Raw genomic sequence first — 16,627 nt, 5'->3', positions numbered from 1 at the left:
AACTTAGTAAAAAAATTTACCATGACTTTTTCTTCAAAGGAGACCAAATCTGGATAAAATTCAATGTCAACAAATGGTATATATACAATAAAATAATTTCTGAAATACTGATTTTGATGGTTCTTAAAATATCAAATTTGCCTTTTTATTTCATCAAAATTATAAATGACAATTTGGAGCTTGATTTATAGCCACAAAAAATGTATTTAGGTCAAGCTGTCATGTAAAAATTTATGGTTCCTTCCTTAATGGAATCTTGGCAAACATAATGGGAGTTATTCTGGCTGCTACCCTGAGGTTTTATTTCACTAGTCTGGCCACAGCAGTATAAAAAAGGCCATTCTGTGTGATACTTCTATTCTAACTCTGAGTCACTGACCTCTTTATTACAATTTCCATTGAAAAATGTATTGAGAAACATTAACTTGCAATGCATTTAAAGTTATTTTATGTGTAGTGTGCATGTTTTAAAGTAGAAAATAATTACATATTCATAGCTAAGTATCTTTCAATAAATTGGGATTCTCAGGTTGTGAGGGTCTTTTTTTCTGTGCTTAGATTATTAAAATCAAAGGCAGAAACTCAAACAGCAAGAATCAGAGACATTTTATTTGTAGAGAAGAGAAAGGAATGGTCACAGCAGGATATGCAGCAAAACCTGGAAACCTGTAATCTCTTAAATTGGGTTGGACAGCAGGTTTTATACTTTTTTATTGCCAGTGGGAAGAGTTTGTTTGGGTATGAATTTTTTGTCACAAACAGGTGTTTCTTGGGAAGGAGAGGGGGCATTTCTCCTTGACTAGTGGCCATATTTGGGGAGCATGTGGACTTCCCACAGTCTGCCCTTCAGGTCCCCTCTGTCAATCATCACCTTAACTGCTGTTAGGAACAGGGACAATGAAGTCTATTTAATAACTGTTTCCTGCTATAAGGGGATGATGAAGGAACTTGAGGCATCAGGGATGACCATTAGAGGGGTTGTTGAGGGTACCATGAGAGGGGTTATTAAGAGGACCATGGGAGTTGGTTGCCTTTATTTCCATCAACATCTGTAGTTTGATGGATTGTAAATATCCCAGAAAGATCAGAACTGTAATGACAAAAACTTAAAAGAGCCATGGTTGACATTTTGTTGGACAATTTAGCAACTAACAGAACAGTATGTCAGTACCATTAACATTTTGTTACAATGTTTACCTACATTTAGAAGGCCTGATATACTTGGAAAATGCAAATATATTTAATATACATATAGGAGCCAGCAATAGCATTAGAGCCCTTTAGAGGTTACACATACATATGAGTTGTTGTCCTTGGAGTAAAACCTAAGATTTTTTCATTAGTTGAGGGGGCAGTGTTGGTGACCCTAAATCGCCTAATCACAAGCACATATAGTGTACTAACTTCCTTAAAATCACCTAAGACTGTAGTTGTTTAACCACAATTTTGAGGTTATCTAGAAGATTTTACATAAACCAATTCTTAAATGAATTTTCATTTAGTTTTGACTCAGTTATCTCAGTAGTCAAAACCCTGACAAAAATCAGCAGAAAACAAGTAAATATTTATAAGGGCTAAGTGTAGTTAGGAAATGTGATGGCTGACATTAATAGGTAGCTGATGACATACAGCACTGTTCTGCTGGCCAGTAGCCAATGGATCTTAACAGGTTCAATGTGACCATCCCAGGCCAAGAATTTCCTTCACATAATATGTGGAAGTAGTTGTGAGATAATGACAAAAAACTCATTTTTTTTAATTACCCCTATTTTGTAGATTCTAATAAAGACTTGAGGTCTCAAGACCTATAGTGTAGTGTTTTTATTTTATGTGTTTTTTAAAATTCTATTTGGAGGATATACTTTGGATTTGTTTTACATAAATAGGTTTGTTCCAATCTACATGTTAGTACAGCAGCACTCCCTGTGTTTAGCTGTCTATCCCCTCTCTGTGTCTTAATAAACTTTTGTTTTCTTACTTGTCTTCCTAAATTCTTACAGCACCTAAGATTCCTGACATTTGTCTTGATAGAACAAAAACCTTTACTTTAAGACAGCTTCTTTTTTATAAATGTTGTGAAGAACAGAACACTATTTTTGACAGCCTTGTTGTTATGCACTTAGAGAATTACATTTTGTTTTAACATTGATACATTAAATTTTGACCTCATAGAACCTTTAATCTAGCTCTTAGATTTTAGTCAGTTTAATCACTTATATACACTCCATCTTTTTATGGTAACTTACTCTGTACGTTTATGACAACTTACTTTGTAACCCTGGGGGAGCTTGTCCTTATTCATTTTTTTTTTTCATTTTGAGCCAATTGTTAAGACAAACCTTTTTTATATGTAATTTTTAAAACTTCTTTTTAACCTTTTATTTTTAAAAAACATATCTTTAATACCTTTTATTTTTTTTGTTACTTGTTGAAAATAACACTTAAAGTCGTTTAACTTAGAGCCTTATTTTTGTCAGAAAACAATGAGAAAGAAAGCAACCTTAAAATCATTTTTGTATACAAAAATAATTTATAAAATGCCCAATTGTTGATAGACCTATGTATTATAACACAGGATTAAATGAAATATTTCATTTATAAGAGAACGAAACAGGCTAAGGTCATTTCTTTACCCAAATTCTAAGGTTTTTGCTGTAGGCATGTGGCCAGGGTTTAAAAAGACACTTATTTTCTGCTCCCAGCTGGAGTGTTACCCCTGAGTACCTGTATCTTAGTGAGACCTGATTGAAATAAGTTTGAAAACTGTTTTTCTTAAAAGTAGTAGTAGAACAGAGTAGATATAACAATATTTTTTATATTAACTCTACAATAAGAACCATCTCGAGATGTTTGTCTACTTATATATAGAAAATCTTAAGCAGTTTATGACAGAGATCTCCAACATAGACACCTGGTTTTTTTTTGTTACCTTACATTTCTGTTGTTAATTGTTAGTACAAACTTTTAAATGACCCTAAATACTCAGAGAAGAATTTAAACAATTAATTTAAACCAAAAGATTACATGTTTATTACTCTAATTTACCAGATGATGGTAAAAAACAAAACAAAACAAAACAACTAATGCTCCAGAGTAAAAAGACGAAAAAAGGAAATCTCTGGAATAAAAGCAATTCCAGCAGCTGCATGGGGCTGGTTTTATCTTCTCTCACTTCAGGATCAATGACAGCTACAAGTGACCAGTACCTAAAGGGCACATTTTCTCCAAAGCTAAAAGCAGAATTTTGGGACCAAAGCCCCAACTCCTGATATTTTATGTGCCAGTTTTAGAAATGAATTTTTAAAGCATCAATGTTTTATACCTATTAGTTTTATACACACACACACACACACACACACACACACACACACATGTTTTAGGCATGCCTAAACTGAAGCACACATAAAAATGAAAAAAGAACCCTGAAAATCAGCTTTAGTAATTGATCATTGGTTTTCTGGAATTCCAGAGGCAAAAGAAGTTATTTGCAATGTGTGATAGACCAATACATACATTTGTATATTTATATTTACTTAACATATTCAAACATTTTAGCCATATATTATTTATCATATTTCCTTGAGCGGGGCCGGCGGGGGAAGGAACAAGATAATGAGATCTTCTGTTTTTGGTGAACTATTGCTTGGATATTTTTAAAAGACTTACAGAATGTTGTATTCCAACTAGGGCTGGGTAAGATAACAAAGCTTTAAAGTGACCTTGAACAGCAAAACTTTTAGAACAAGCAAGAAAAAAAAATTGTACACAAAAAATAGAAAAAGCTGAGTCGAAAATCTTTGTCATTTTCTTTTTTTATAAATTTATTTATTCATATTTAATTTTTTTTCCAGGAGCTAAAGCCTGCAAGGTAGCTAACAATACTGCAACTATATAAAATTTTTTACAAAGTTCAGGCTTTTTCCCCCTCTTTGTAGAATAAGTATAGTTTTAGGATGGTGGTATAATCAGTATTTTCCCCTTCAGGCCAACACTCCTGGTCTCGCAAAGATATTTAGGTCAAGCCTGTGTCTAATAGGAAATGGGGATCATTTCTCTTATGCTTTCATGGTTAAAACCTTTTTTATTTTTTTAATCCCTTAATAAGCAAGTGAGGATGAGATTCCTTGATAGTTTAGGAAATTTGAGCTCCTATCTAAAAGAGGGATAAGGGAGTCTGCTCACTTTAAGGAGGGTCTAATGTGCCAAGGCCTCCCCTAGGCTAGAGACCTGGATGTGACACTAGGAACCATACTCCTTTGGGGAGAAAGCATCCCTCTCTCTCATCTCCTTCCACCACCACTGCCCATGGGCAGGATCATGGGGATGACATTTTGGTCTGCCTAGATTGTGACCAACCTTACTGGAGTGACATATGACCAAATCTTGTTTCATTTATTTTATAATCTTGTAATACCTAGCCATTCTCCAATTATTAACAGCCTCTAGTTCAACAAGATTTTTATTGAAAAGGGTCTTAGGATGGACAGGAGGGCTAACACAGATAAGGGAAGAATTCCTTCCCTAAGGGAAAAACCATAGGAACATGTTCTTTCAAGTATTTTGTATAGTGCCCACTGTGTACTATGTCCTTTTGTGGTTTTTTTTTTTATTTATTGAGCCTTCTTTAGGATTTTTTTCTTCATCCTAATCAGAAGGCTGGAACTTTAACTCTAAGGGAGAAAAACCATGCTCCCATTTGTTTCTGGTGGGGAGTCATTTATCACCTGCCTTAGGGTCCTAAAACAGCTACATCTGCCTGAAAAGTCAAACTGCAGGACAGGCAGAAGTATTTTTTTTTCCTGGAGTGTTGTATCTTTGTCTAAGCCCCAGGAGTGCTTGCACTAAGACAGGGAGAATGTGGGAGGGCAGATAATGTTTGCCTAAGAAATATTTTTAGTAAAGCCTTCCGTTGGGGTGGTTTTACACAAAGCTAACTGTTGCTTGGAGCCCTCTGTAAAGAGAGAGAAAGAATAGTTGGTCTGAGAGTTGCATGTTTTTTTTTCTTTTTAAATCACAAAATTTAGGATTCGCATAACCTTTTATAGACAAGTGTAATTACTTAAATTTTACCTAAATATGCATACAAGTACACAATGTTAATTAAATAATAATATTCATGACAACATAAGGAAAACAGAAACATATTTTGAATATATATGCAATAAATACTATAAAACCTTGAAAGAATGCTAAACATACATACAAAGCTGTAATCTGTATGATATATTATTCCCTAAAGTAGATATAGAATAATTGGCGTATTTTTACTCCTAACCATAAAATGAATGTATGACTATAAAAAAGCTGGAAATTTAAACTTAGACTATGTCTAGTTTGTAATATTATCCTATTTTGCTATGACCATTCATGTAAAATTTAACACTAATAGTTACAAAATTTGTATTTAACTTTTGTACATTCATAAAAATACATTCTTTAAGAAAAAAAATTTTGGTGATACCAAAAGTTGAGCTAAGGCCTACACACTCGCTAGAGTGCTCTACTAGTTGAGTCATGCCCTAGCCTTTTATGCTTTAGTTATTTTTGGATAGCGTCTCACATTTTTGCTTGGGATTGAACTCAGGCAATGATTCTCTTACTTCTCCCTCCATTGTAGCTGAGATTACAGGCATGTGCCCTGCTTTTTGGTGAGATGAGGTCTCACTTTTTTCCTGAGCTTGCCTTGAATGTGATCCACCTATCTCTGACTCCGGAGTAGATGATATTACAGATGCTGATCACAACTCCTGGCCCTTGGTGAAAAATATTTAAGAAATATAAATAAAATAAAAATTAGGAATTGCATAAATCAGAAGGTATAAATTGGAACTACAATAAGGTTTTTATGTGTTTTTATGGGGAATGTTCATGTAATATTTGTATGTTACTTTTAATTTCAAGACAACATAATAGTTTGAATTATTGTAGCTAATAATTATTATTTAGATAATAATAATACTCATCTAAATATTATAAAAAATTTACAAAAATTCATAACAATATTTTAAATCAATACTTTCAATATAGTATATTTATAATAGCTGCTCATCTCTGTTATTAAAGTATGTTTTGTTTAGCAAAATTTTTTAAAGTAAATTACATGATTTCTGATGAACTTTTAGTGAATTACACGGCTTTTTATTCTCACTTTGTATTTACTTTCCTGGGAGGATAGCCATAAAAAGCATTAAATGTGAGGAATGACAAAGGTATGTGAGACGAGAATGGAAAAGTTCTAAATTCTGCATGTGAAGATATTGAAAACTGAACTTGGGAAATGCAATATTGTTTCACACGTACCAAAGATAAGAGTGGGTACAGAGGGGAATGATGGAGATGGGCAGCAAACATCATACTACACAATCTTCATTGTAATAATCTCAAGCCCATTGCCAAAATATAAGGAGGCCACAAAGAGCAAATTTCCTCTTAGTAAGCATATGTTACCCTACACAAAGGGAAAAATCACTAAAAATTTTTTCAGTGTATGACAGTGTAAATAAGCAAAACTACAATGATCATTAAAATTTCTAAGCTAAATAAATGATTATTAATAAATAACTAAAAGAATATTTTAAAGGATAATATCTCAATAATACAATGGTAAGGTATCAGAACCTGCAAATAACATTAACTGTGTTAAAATTAAAAGGCAAAAATAATTGTAATGAGGTCTCCAAAAAATATGTCCAGAAGTAGTGTGAGTGCTAATCTTACATTCATGCTGAACAGTGTCAAGAGTGTAACCTCAGTTTTGGAGCCAAAGTGCTGGATCTCTTCTTTTCTTGATCATGTTGCTAAATCTCTTCATAGGTTATCATGTCTATGTAATTTATATAATATTGATTTTTTGTAGAATTATTTATATGTCAAATACAATAATGTCAGTAAACCATGTGTAACACAAAACACAGGTATAAGAACTCACTATATGTTGTTATCATTTTTATGGTTGTTACTAAAAGTAGTACCAATTCTAGAAATATTTATTAACAGCAAATTACCATCAGGAGTGGTAGTAGTCAATAAATCTACATTTGGAGTCTTATTTTTCCTTCACTCTTCCATCTATTTTCTCTTTTTCTGGCACTACTGGGATTTTTGAAGTCTGGGCTTCACTTCTCCCTTACTAGGCAGGTGCTCTACTGCTTGAATCAGAATGGCAGCTCTTTTTGCTGTGGTAATTTTGGAGACAGGGTCTTCTTCTTAATCAGACTGGCCTGGAACCTCAATCCTCCCAATCTCAGCCTCCCATGTAGCTGGGTTGACAAATATGAACCACTGCTTCCAGGTATTGTTTGACATGGAGTCTCACAAACATTTTTCTCAGGCTGGCCTTGAACAGAGATCCTCCCAATTTCAGCATATAAAGTAGCTAGGATTACAAACATGAGCTACCCTGCCTGGAAAATTCTTAATTTTCTTAAATATTTTCTTTATTTTCTAGCTGAGGGCAATACCTTAGAATGTATCCTGACATGATCTTAATGAATCTTCCCAGAAAATAAGTGAGAAATCTTCCCTTTCCTAAAATTGATTTTGCAGAAATCTCAGATTCTGAAAGAATCTGAGATTCTTTCAGATGGATATAGGGGAGATAAAAATATTTTCCCTTAAGTACAATTTTTCTGTTTTTATTTCTGGTCTTTACATATATTTATTTATTTTTAAGTCATCATTATTCTTAGTATTACGAATTTTTAAAATATGATTTTTTTAAATTTAGGACTGCAATCTTATTTTCTTAATTTTTAATTTTCTTGTTGTGCTGTGGGTACATTGTGGCATTTACAAAAGTTCTTAAAATGTATCAAATATATAATAGTTGATTTCACCTCCTCCATCATTCTCAATTATTCTTCCTCCCCCCACTCCTGGAATAGTATGAACAGGTGTCATTTCTACAGCTACACACATGTGTACACAGTGTTTGTACTATATTCATCCTGCTATACTCTTTTTACACATCCTCCCCCTTCCCACTGGTGCCAATCTTCCAGACAGCAATTGTTCTGCTCTCATGTTCTATGAGTTTTTAAAATAAAAAAAAATGTTTGTTTAAGATAGACATTCAAGGGGTCTCCTTGTGGCATTTTCATGTACATATCTATTGTAACCCAAATAAAATCACCTCCTCTAGTTTTGTCCTTTCTACTTTAAGCCCTTTCTAATGGTGATTTCAACAGGTTTAAAAATTCTACATTCATTCTTGTACAGGAAGTACATCAACCATATTCATTTTTCTAACTTCATTTTTTTAACCCTCCCTTAGTGTAACCTTGCCTTAGCATGACCTGTTTTTCATTTTCTTGCTGTATTTGTATTAGGTGTATATTCCACATACACGTGAATACATGGGGCCTTTGACTCACTTAAGATGATGTACTCTTGTTTCATCTATTCACCTGCAAATGACAAAATTTCATTCCTCTTTGTAGCTGAATAAAATTCCATTGTATATAAATACTACATTTCTTAAACCAGTCATCAGTAATGGGACATCTTGTCTGTTTCCATACCTTAGCTATTATGAATAATGCTGCAAAAAACATGAGTTCAAGTGCCTATACTGTAATGTGATTTACATTCCTTCAGGTATACGTCTAGGAGAAGAATTGCTGTATTATATGTCAGTTCTTTTTTTAGTTTTTTTGAGGAGACTCCATACTGTTTTCATAGTGGTTGTACTAATTTACATTCCCACCAACAATTAATTGTGTTTAAACTTCCAAACATAAATAAATTTGCTTCTATGTATTGTACTCTCCTTCATTTGAAAGAACAAGGAGTAACAGACATTTCAAATAGAAAACTTTAGAAACAAATATAAGTAGAATAATCACATTTATATAATTTACTAAATAATTCATGGCTGCAATGAAAAATCAGGAAATGTTATTTCTTAAAGTGGAGCTTGGCCCCATTGCATAGCTTTTTGTTTGGATTTCCATTGCAAAAATTCTCTGCATGATTCTGAGATGGGCAGATTTAAGTATAACTTTATAGAGGGTTCATTTTTTCTTACTTTTCCAGCAAGGATGATTACAAGTAGGATAATTCTAGCCTCAGTTTTAAAGAAAACCAATACTTCAATAAATAAAAATTTTAATGAGCTTTAAATTCTAGAGGAAATGCAATCTATCCTTCAATATGAAAAAAAAAGTGAATAAGTAATTTCATCATTTATGAAACATTCCTGTTAATATTAATATCCCACCTTTAATTGGTTCCTCTGGACATTCATTCAATTCAGCAAACTCTATTTTACTGAGAACAGAACTGTGAATATAATCAAAAGTTTCAAGAGTACAACTGTTAAAAGTACAGGCAGGAAATTATGGTCATTAAATCTCATATAGCTTCTGCTACTTTTGAAAGTATTTTGACATTCTGTAAATATATTAAGGAATCATTGACATTAAAATTGTGTGTTAAGTTAAACTGTATTATTATTTTTAAAGGAAAGCATTCATCTTTGACAGGAATTACTTTCAAAGGAAACTTACTGATGTGAATTAAGATACTTATAATACATGTGTACTGTATCATTTACCTGAAGTTCAGGGTAATATTCTATCCTATTTTTACTTCCATCATTTAAAATTTTTAGTTCCTTTTAAAATTTAGAAATATCTTTTTGTCAGCTTTAATGTTTTTTTCAGATCTATACTTACATGCAATTTATAAGGATATAATATTTTTCAGATTCCGAGAACAACATTAGGTCCATAAGCATAATTTTCTGTGAAATGTTTTCCATTAGAATAAATACTAGATATTCCATATATATCTCAATTCATTATATTGATATTACCACATAGCCTGAAAAATCTATTGACATTATTCTCTAAATCCATTATTCAATATATATGACAACTTTCAACTTTACATGTTGACTGCTAGATTCACCCTACCTTTGTAAAAAATAGGCATAGGTTTGGGTACATTTGACTCTTTTCTACAGTCTGCTAAACTCAAAATGCCAAACAGGTATAGCACAGGCCTTCCTACTTCTCATCCTTTTTCTATTTAAACTTCCTAATTTAAAAAAATTAGCAATGCCATTTAAACTGTATACATATTTGAATCAGTGAATAGATGAGGTATTTCCTCAAATTCTGGAGGAAGCAGATGACTAATTTTGGGGGCTGAAACAGTGCTCATTCTTATATTGCAATCATGAATTCAGGACATAAATCATTGGTCCAAACTCACAGAACTATTAACCACGTTAATGAATGCAATTTTAAAATATATTTAGAAATTAAAGGCATATGATTAGAATGAAGAATAATACAAATTAATCTACATGCCTTATAAATTTATGAAACCATCTCACTAAAAGGGTGGGGCAATTAAGTGATAATTTAGGCATATGTAGAAATTCATAGAGTCTGTACAATTGAACACATAATAAATAACAAATCTGATTAATAATTCTGGTTAATAATTGGTTAAAATATGCATATATATTAGAATTAAAAAAAATAAGTGTCAGGTTTGAATGGGTGCTTACAGGAAGAAGAAAGGTGAAAATGACCCATGTGCTGCTGGGGTCTCAGTCTAGCATAATATAATGCTGATTCTTTTATAAAGGTTTACTCACACACACACACACACACACACACACACTCACAGGCATTTTGGTACTCCTAAAAAATGATCTGTAACATCAGCACTTAATTTGTAGAAAAAGGGGGTCCATTCGAACCTCTGCGAAATCTAAGATTTGGGAAGAAAATAAAGAAGATGAGTTAGAGAATATCTTCTAATACCAGAAAGTAACAAATTGTTAAAAACAAGGAAACAATTATCTATAATAGAGTATCTCAAAGAGTATCAGGAAGAGATGAACAAAACTGCAGTGATCAAACATGTACAATTAAAACAAATTTAAAAAACAGTGCAAAATGGAAACTTTTAAATAAAATAATTTCCATGGCCTGCTAAAGTAAGTAAGTAGTGGAATAAATAAGCATATTAGAGAGAATATATTGGTTACTTTTCTCATTGTGAATTATACCTGACATGAGAAACTTAAAAGCAGGAAAGACTTTTTTTGGCTCATAGTTTCAGAGGATTCAGTCCACTGTCACTTGGTTCCCCCACTCTTGAGCAGAATACTGTGACACAGAAGTTGGTCAAGGAGAAGATTCTTTACCCTATTGCAGACGAGAATTAAAGAAAGAGAGAACCTCAGGGAAAGGTATAATTTCCAAAGCCACACCCCAGTGGGCTACTCTTTCCAGCTGGTCTTTAACTCCTGGAGAGTTTAGAACCTCCCCAAACAGTGCCACCAGCTAGGACCAGTTCAACAAATGAGCCTCAGGGGGACATTTCATATTCAAACTTTGACATCCTGTCCCTGGACCTGGAAAGCTCATGGTCATCTCATAATTCAAAACACATTTAGTCCATCTCCAGGTGTTTCCATAGTCTTAACAGTTCTGTCATTGTTCAAAAGTCCAATTCACAGCCTCTTCCGAGACTTGAGCAAATACTTATATGTGAGCCCCTGAAAACCAAAAACAATTTACGTATTCACAAGATAAAATGCCCCGCAGTAAGCATTCCCATTCCAAAAAAGATTAGGAAATAACAAGAAAAGATGAAATTGAAGCAAGACCAAATGCTAGCAAGACAAACATTACACCCTGTAGTGCCACATTCAGCATCTTGGGCATGTGGTATTCTGATGTGAACTCCAATAGACATGGAAGTCCCATATCTATATCCTTGGTGTTTGCAGTACATATGGCCTTTCTCTTGGGTTGGCTCTACTCAATGTCTGCTACTTTCCTTGGCAAATGTTCTACTTTCATGGCATCTCCAACCTTTGTGGCTTCCATTGAAGTTTAGAATTCACTTTCACAGCTTCATGTATCAACCTCTCAGAGGTTTTGCAGCGATCCTGACCCTGCCACAGGTTTCATAACCTCCCACTTTTTCTTTGTTAATTTGGGTGGATATCTCCATGACTTCATAGCTCTTAAATTATTCATGTCTGGAAAATTTACATCAAGTGAACAATGCCAATGTCTTCTGCCAGCTCCAGTGGTACCCTGGAACCTTGGATCATGTTTGCAACATCCTCTGAGTGCCTGATTGATTTAATCTGGATTTGACTCTGAGCTTGCAGTGCACCCTGGAGCTCTCTCCCCAAGGAAGCTCTTTCAAATGAATTTTAAACTCTTATTCTTGCCATGAGTGATGTCTTGATATTTCCTGAGATGTTCTCAAATCATCTTTCCTACTTTCCAAGTGTTAAGTACTTGATGCCTTTTTAATGATGCTAATCTCCTCAACAATTGCATCCTTCTTATCAACAAATTCAAACAAGTTCTATTCCTGGCCAAACTGCTAGATTTTCAAATCTTTGCATTCTGCCTTTTATTACCAATTCTCATGATAAACATGGCTAAATCCATCTAATAATAGGCATACTACAACCCAAATACTGTGCCATATTGAATTTTTACACCAATTTACTGTATTGCTTTTTACAAAAAATAGCTTGAGTCAAAAATCTCAGGATACAGACAATACATAGATAAATTATTTGCAAGAATGTAACATTTATGGTCCTACTACCATCTGAAACCTCTTGCGCCTGGCCTTCACTGTCTGCATTCCTATTGTCATTCTGGTCTTTTTTAACTCCCAAGAGAACCAACCACTAAGTTCTTCATATATCATCCTATAGCTTCTGCTGCCTACATCTCCAAATTTCCAAATTGCTTCCATAAATCATCTATAAATGTGTCCAAGACATAATAGCAGGCAAAGATACAAAAATAACCCCTCTTCTCTGGTACCAATTGTCTGTTACTTAATTTTCTCATATGACAAAAGAGCTGACATAAACATCACAAAGGATGGAAAGATTGAAGCATTTATTGTGGCTCATGGTTTTTGATGTTTCATTCCATGGTCACTTAGCCCCATGCACTTTGTCAAAACATCATGGCAGTGATAGTGGATGAAAGAGGGGCTTTTCACCTCATGGTGAATACACAGGAGGACCAGAGAGCAGGGAGTATAATCCAGAGAGCAGGATCAGGTATAATCTTCAAAGGCATACCCATGGTGACCTACTTCCTCCAACTAGATCCCCACCTCATAATATTTCCAGAGCCTCCCTAAATAGCACCAGTAGCTTTACTAAATATTCTGTAAAGAGCCTATGAAGCTATATGTATAACTTCATCTTGAAGCTATAAAATAGAAAAAATCTTCTTTATAAGAGAATTCCAAATAATTTTGTTTAGATATTTTGCTCTTGTGAATGTATCTCCACTCCTTAAGTATGGGCTACACAGAGTGACTTCCATAAAATGAGTACCATAATGACAAAAGAGCAAAGTCTAACACAGCATTGGAGGAAACTGCCAAACACTATTCCAACAAAGAGATCACTGTCAGGAACTAGACACAGCAAAACATACTTGTAATTCCTGTACTTGGGAGACTGACTCAGGAAGATTAAAAAGTTTGAGGCCATCCTAGACTGCATAGTAAAATACCACCTCAAGAAGAAGAAACAAGATCAAGTCAGCTTGAAAAGTTGTAAGAATATTTATAGTGTGTATGCTTGAAGTGATATGATGAAAATAACATGTTACCTATGTGGATTTAACTCTTCCAAAAGACATTACTCAAGTCTAATTATGGCAAAAATACATCAGACAATCTCCAGTAGAGTGGTATTCTACAAAATACCTAATCAGTAACCCTTGAAACTATCATGATCATCAAAAATAAGGAAAGTCTGAAAAGCTGTCATTCACATTAGGAGCCTAAGAAGACTTGACAACTAAATCTATGTAAGATTTTGGAAAAATAAAAGAATAGGAGTAAAGCATAGTAAACGTAAATATTAAATAAAGTATAATCTGAAATTTAAAATAATTGGTCAATATTGGTTCATTAATTGTAACAAATGTGCTATACTAATATATTAATAATAAAGGAAATCAGAGTGGTATACATGAGGACTCAATATTTGTCCTCAATAATTCTAAAAACCCAAAATTGTTCCAAAAACAATTTTTCCAAATAACTTAATAATTTTCCATAAATATAATGATATGAATCAATGTGCATGAACACAAATATGATCTTATTTTGTTCAGTAACTTATCTCTATCATTTCAGCATTTAATGTCAAAAACATATTATTTTTCCAAGTCTCCCATATCCGTGGATGGTGGATGAATTTCCCCTTTGTTTCTGTTAGTTGCTAAATGATGTTGACCTCTCTTTACTACATCTAACGTTGCTACAGAATATTGTTATTTAGCTTTTATTCTAATCTACTAATTTCTCTAAGAGAAACAACAAGTGAAAATAAATTTAATAAGGATAGATAGTGATGGACAGTGCTCCTGATATAATATTAAGAAAATAAATAATGCAAGTCTTTAAATAAATGAAAAGGAAATTACTTAGAAATAAAAACCTACATTATTTTTTCTTTGAACATAATCTGAAGTACATTTTTAAACTTTCTCTAAAGCTTCATATTTGTATTTGTTATTTTAGACAATTATATATGTGAGGTCTTTAAAAAATTAAACATTAAAATATAATATGGAAGGAGGAATTTTGCTAATGTATACATATATAAATTTTTGGAATACAATACTGTTGGTAACTCTAAATAATTATTAACAAAAATTATTTATAAAACATATGTGTGAGAAAATTTATTAAGGTATAAATGTACAGATATTGAATAATTATGTAAACACAGTCATAAACCTAACAGATGATTGACACAAACTATATAACAATAGTTGATGACACAAATTACTTTTGGGGCTTATTGCTTTGTAGGTATGTTATAACGACGGGTACTAAAAACATTTAAACTCATGATTTTCTTTTATGAGATATTTTAATTTATTGCATGTATTGCTATTTATTTTTATACAATATCAGTAATCTAATATTAAATAGGTGAAAAAAGGTATACATAAAGAGGACAAATGAAATAAATACATATGAGAATTTCTGAATAGCAGAGATTTAGTGGGGGAGAAGGATAACACTAATTAAATGTTACTGATCTATGTATCAAGAGTACATGCACTTGTCTACATACATTCACATGGTCATGAAGAGATATGAAGCTCTTCAGTTGTACTTTATTGTTCAGCTCATTTTTCTTATTGTACAAATTTTATAAATCTGTCTCCATGTGTTTACCCACACATCTATTCATTGAAGAAATGTTGCATACAAGTATATAATGTACTAACTATGACTCTAAGCACACAGGGTCCATGCTTTCATAAAAATGTTCACACTTGCCCACTCTAGAAGAAGTTGAAATCATTATTGAGTCTTTGACTTTTGCCTGTTAGGGAATTACATTCCATATTGAGTGAAAACTAGAAATTATTTCTAATATCCTAAATGATGTCTACTAATCATTTAATAGTTTTTTCACAGATCACTACCTCCTGCCTCAGATGTGGCAGTTGCCTCAATAGAGCCTGGCTATTCTATAATCACATACTCAAGTTCATATGTACTAAATAGTCACATGGTGACAAAGTTATAGATCACATATTTTTACCATATGAGCTTGTAGAGCATTAATTATAAAAGACAAACTGATAAATATATATAACAAAAAATGAGGGTATTAACAGTATGATAATGAAGGATAATAATTAAGATTTAAAGTCAATAGACAAAATTAAGGATTGCATGCATTATGAATCCAGCCTGGATTGAGTGTCATTTCTCCATAATTTACAATATATAATTATAACAAAGTAATTTGTATTGGTGTTATTGTTTGTTCTACTGTAAGATTATGAAAAGATAGGCTTTTATTCCTTCTTATTGTTATTTAAAGATGTACCTAAGACTAGTTGTTTGGATAATTACATGAATATTGAGGTGTCATAACAGAAAAATTGAAAATTACAGAGAAAAATAAAATAAATTCTAAAATTCTCTACTATTTTCCTTTTCCATGTTGAAAAGACAGAATTCAAAATAATATGCTGAAATTAAGTTTCTCAAGTCCAAAAGAATGAAACTTGAGCCTAGTTATAGTTAGATCTGAAAAAGTGATGAATTGTAATACCATTTGAATACACTTATTATGAAGAAAGGCAATTTATCATTCACAAGAATGTACGTAATTTTTGGTTAGTTCTGTGTACTGTACTTGTAGATTGATGAATGAATGCAGACCTATCCATTTAATAATTAATGCCAATGGTGGACTAATATTTGTAAGGTCTTTTCAAAGCATCAGGATTACAACAATGAACAGAAAAATCACCTTTTGCATAGATATTAAAATCTGGTTTCCAGAGACATGCAATGTGCAAATTAAATGATAAGATAATCAAGAAAATATCAGATCTGCTAATAAATTAAATCTAATAATGAATGTAGCAAAAAAACTGACTACTACCCTACATTGGATGGCCTGTAAATGTGCTGGAGGAGCCACTATTTAATTAAAGGCTGAAAGGAACTTGACATATAAACAGAATAACTCTCACAGGAAAAGAAATAGAATGAGGAGCTGAAGTGATTTGAAAAAATAATCAGTGCAATAAAAGACTGGAAACTTATGTGTTTGGTTGATTTAGAGAGCTCAGGT

Source organism: Castor canadensis, chromosome 5, assembly GCF_047511655.1.
Source record: "Castor canadensis chromosome 5, mCasCan1.hap1v2, whole genome shotgun sequence".
Lineage (NCBI taxonomy): Eukaryota > Metazoa > Chordata > Mammalia > Rodentia > Castoridae > Castor > Castor canadensis.
The sequence above is the reverse complement of the archived record's forward strand: the minus strand, read 5'-3'. Positions refer to the sequence as shown.